This window comes from Mirounga leonina, unplaced genomic scaffold, assembly GCF_011800145.1.
Source record: "Mirounga leonina isolate KUSES-001 unplaced genomic scaffold, KU_Mleo_1.0 Mir_129, whole genome shotgun sequence".
NCBI classification, from domain to species: domain Eukaryota; kingdom Metazoa; phylum Chordata; class Mammalia; order Carnivora; family Phocidae; genus Mirounga; species Mirounga leonina.
In genome coordinates this window covers 17,789,966-17,794,280 of record NW_023270323.1, presented here as the reverse complement: position 1 = coordinate 17,794,280, position 4,315 = coordinate 17,789,966, and positions in this window count along the sequence as shown.

Sequence of the window (4,315 nt, the reverse complement as noted above, 5' to 3'; positions counted from 1 at the left end):
CACTTATTTCCTTTTACAACCATGATTATAATCTGGCCTTTTGGGTGTTCTGTATCAAAAGCCTGCACTAATTTGTACTTTGTAAAAATGGGTTATTTATTAAAATATACTCCAAACAATCATATAGCTTCTATAAAAAAAAAGTTAGGATTACAGATTCTTCACAATTTTCAGACATTGAGAAGCTTTATACAATTACTGTAAATTTATGGAATAAAATTATTTCTTCAAAATGGAACAGAAAAGCCCACTGATCTGCTATCTCTTTCTCTAGATTTCATTTAATAGTGAAAACAAACAGAAAGCTTTCTTCTTTTCATCTCACAGGAATTTGTGAATTAGTGGCCTGACACATGCCATGCCAGGTGTGAGAGAGTAGCGCCTTCACCTCCTATTCTCATTTCTTACTCAGTCATCTCCTGCTTCCCTACTTCCTCAGTTAACTTCTCAAAGCTACAAAAACATGTTTGTTCAATAAGAATTAGATCAAATATCAAAGCTGCTAACTCTATGAGCTTCTTTAATATTAAATATTATATAGAGTTGTATTCATTTTATTTATAGTCATAAACTCTGATTAAACAATGAAGACTCTTTTTTTTTTTTAAAGATTTTATTTATTTATTTGACAGAGAGAGACACAGCGAGAGAGGGAACACAAGCAGGGGGAATGGGAGAGGGAGAAGCAGGCTTCCCACTGAGCAGGGAGCCCGATGCGGGGCTCGATCCCAGGACCCTGGGATCATGACCTGAGCTGAAGGCAGACGCTTAACGACTGAGCCACCCAGGTGCCCCCATGAAGACTCTTCTAAAGAGCTAAAGCACAGTAGGCCTGTGAGAACATTTTTTTTCCAGTGATATATTCCTGTTGGGGAAAAAAAAAAAAAAAAGCTGGGGTTTTGGCTCTCCATACCAATTTGCATTCTATTTTACATATATTTGCATATGACATTCCTAAGCCCCTAATTCCAAATATGCAAAATAAAATAAAATTAATTAAATAGGGAAGATGACTACAGTTGAATTCCAACTCGATGGGAAGGGCATGGCACACACAAAATACCTAACAGATTTAAAAACCAATCATTCTAATTGCATCCTAGAGGAAGAGCCAGTAACCCTGAAGCTGAAGATGGCCGTGCCTCAACTTTTCTTGGCAGAGGGCTTGCCAAGGACTCCTTTGGCATATCCTGCCTTTCTGACTCTCCTACTCCCATCTATTAGAGGTCACACCATCATCATCATCATTATCATCAGCCTACATTTTTACACTTGCACATTTACATACATGATCTCATTTGATTTTCACATCAACCCTCTGAGGGAAGCAAAAGGAAATTATTTTCCTTAATTTGGAAATACAGAACCTGAGGGCAAGAGAGGTTAAATGATTTCCCCAGAATTATATTTATAGTGAGCAGCAGAGTTGGAAAAAAAAAAAAAAAAGCTGAGACAGTTTACTCCAAATTTGATTTAATCTACTCCAATGTACTTCCCATCTCCCCTCCATTCTAGCTTTGTAAATAAGATAATCACCAATCAGTTTTATGTATTTATTACCCCAATTCCCAAGCTCTCCTGGGGTTCCCTTATGTACCTCTTTTCTTTATCACTTCAGATTCTTCATGTTTTCATTTTTTCTCCATTTTCCTTCCTTGACTTGTTTTAAGAAAAAAGATCTTATAAACTCATTTGTGTGCCAATGTTTATGATTTGATGTATTACAAAATAATCTTGCTTCAGCAAACCTAATGAACACCTGTTTATGAATTTATTGAGAATCTATTATGTGCCAAGCACTTCTCTAGTTTATGGGTATAATAGCACAGAACATAACACTTAAAAATATTGCTCTCATGGAACTTAAGTTTTAGGGCCAGGAGAAGTAGAGATAGGCAATAAATAAATTGTAAAGGATACTTAAACGATTGTAGATGGTATGGAAAAAAGAAAAGAAAAGGATAAGGAGCACGAAATTTTGGTTGGGAGAGTGGTTCAATTTTAAATAAGGTATTCAAGGAAGGCCATAACGAGACAGTAACATTTGAACAAAGATGTGAGGAGGTAGGAATCAAGGCATCTCAAAGGCCATCTTGGACCTATCAGTTCCCATTGAGAACCAGAAGCATGTGCTCAGCCATATTTCAGATTGCTACAAATGAGGACTGTTGTGGACTTTCTGTTATGCTCCTCAATGAAGAGGAGCATCTAATGCAGTTCTTTTGTCTCCAGCTCATCAGCATATGGTGGGTGTATGGGGGGCACAGATCTTAATGGTTTGAGTAACATGTCTTTTTAGTAAACAGCTCTCTGGGTGAAAAGGAATGCAGCTAAGGAGTTACGTCTATATCTGGAGCAGATGCAGATTGTGAGATAGAGAGGATTGAGCCTGATGCTATATTGGGTTGAGTTGGAGGAGAGGGGTGAGCAATATTTTGCATGTGTTAGGAATGGAGATATTTGTAATCAGAGGGTGGACTGTGGTAGATTGAAGAGCATGGCTGCATTATTTTGCATCTCCTTTTATCAAAAAGTGTGTTTTAGCTGATTTAGGCTACTGGAGGGTGAAGGCTATATAGAGGACCGAGTTTCTCCAGCCAACAGCCATACCTACTGCCAAAACTGTGAGTGAGGCTATCTTGGATCTTCCAGCCCAGTATATTCTCCAGCTGCATGAGTAAGCCAAAAACAACCAGAGGAACAGCCCAGCCAACACACAGAATCATGAGAAATAATAAATCATTGTTGTTTTAAGTCATTAAGTTTGGGGATGGTTTGACTCACAATGGCAACAAATAAACACCATTTTAGTAGGGTCACTCTAGCTATTTTGTTCCAGATAGTCTATAATGGATAGGGCTGGTAGGACTGGAGAAGTTAGGGAAGCATAATGATAAGTCAAATATAATACCTTCCCTCAAGCTTAAGAGAAATAAGAAATTAAGAAATTGGAAGTTAAGTAACATACCCAGGTTGCATAGCTAGTAAGAGTTGGAATTGGAATTCAAACCCAGGCAGATCTGAAATTCTAGTCTGTGTTCTGAACCACTCACTATTCAAAGCCAAAGAATTTGGAAGAAGGTCTTGGTTAAGTAACTTACATTTATTGAATTTTTACTTTTACTGGATTCCTATTATGTATATTATGTTATTGGATCCCTAATGTGTACTTATAGGTTCTTTATTTTTTGTCCTTAAAATCACCACATTTTATACTTAAATTTGAGGCTCAGTCTATCTATGATAGTGGGTAGAAAAGAATGAGGCAATATTTTCCAGAACAGATGATACTTGAGTTATGTATTGAAGAAAGAACAAAAGAAAAACAAGAAAAAATATTTTCTAAACCTCTCTGCACATTCAAATCTTATCTAGCTTTCAAATCACAATATAGGGACTGTTTTCTATAAAAGCATGTCTGATTTTTCCTAGCCTGAAATGTTTGCTTTTTCTCCAAATTTCCTGAACAACAAATATATCTCTAAGAACATATTTTCTATCATGCCTAATATTTACTTATAAAAATGTTGTATGTCCTTTCAGATGGAATCCAGGTCTGATTTATGTTTATACTCTTTTTGTTGCCAGTGGGATAAGATGGGTGGAAGAATGAATGGATGATTAGAAGGATGGATGGATGGATGAATGAATCTCTTGCCTTTGAGCTAATTCGAACCCCTAACCCGTGTTTTCAACATTCCTAAGGGAACATTTTCTGTAAAAATGTTTTTCTGATGTGCTAAGATAAATTAATGAGAAATTACTGAAACATATAATAGAATTGAATGTATCATAGAATTAGGTAGGGTGGATATGCCATCCTGTTTGGCCTGATTGCCTATCTTTCCACATTACTACTTAATAATTATTCTCTTCCATCTCAAAATTAGCATTACTTATCCCAGTAATATGTTTTAAATGTCTTTTATTAATTCTTTTTTGTGCATCTATTTGAATGTACATATGTAAGGCACTGTTTTCTGAACTGCTAGGTCTTTCTTATTTCTTAACAAAATCTCTCCTATAAAAATGTAAGCTTACTTCTCAACTGCTGAATATAGAGACCACCTCAGATACTTAAAAGAGGCAAGTTACCCAGGATGGGGCATAATTTACAGGACCCAGTGCAAAATGAAAGAACAAGCCCCTTGTTCAAAACTTATCAAGAATTTCAAGATGGTGACAGCCGAGCACTAAACCAAGCACAGGGATCTTTTATGCACAGAACCCTGTGTGAATGCACTGGTTGCTCACCCATGAAGTGGGTCCTAGAGTTCCCTTAGCCTTTTTCTTTGTGACCTCGACAAGGAGCTCT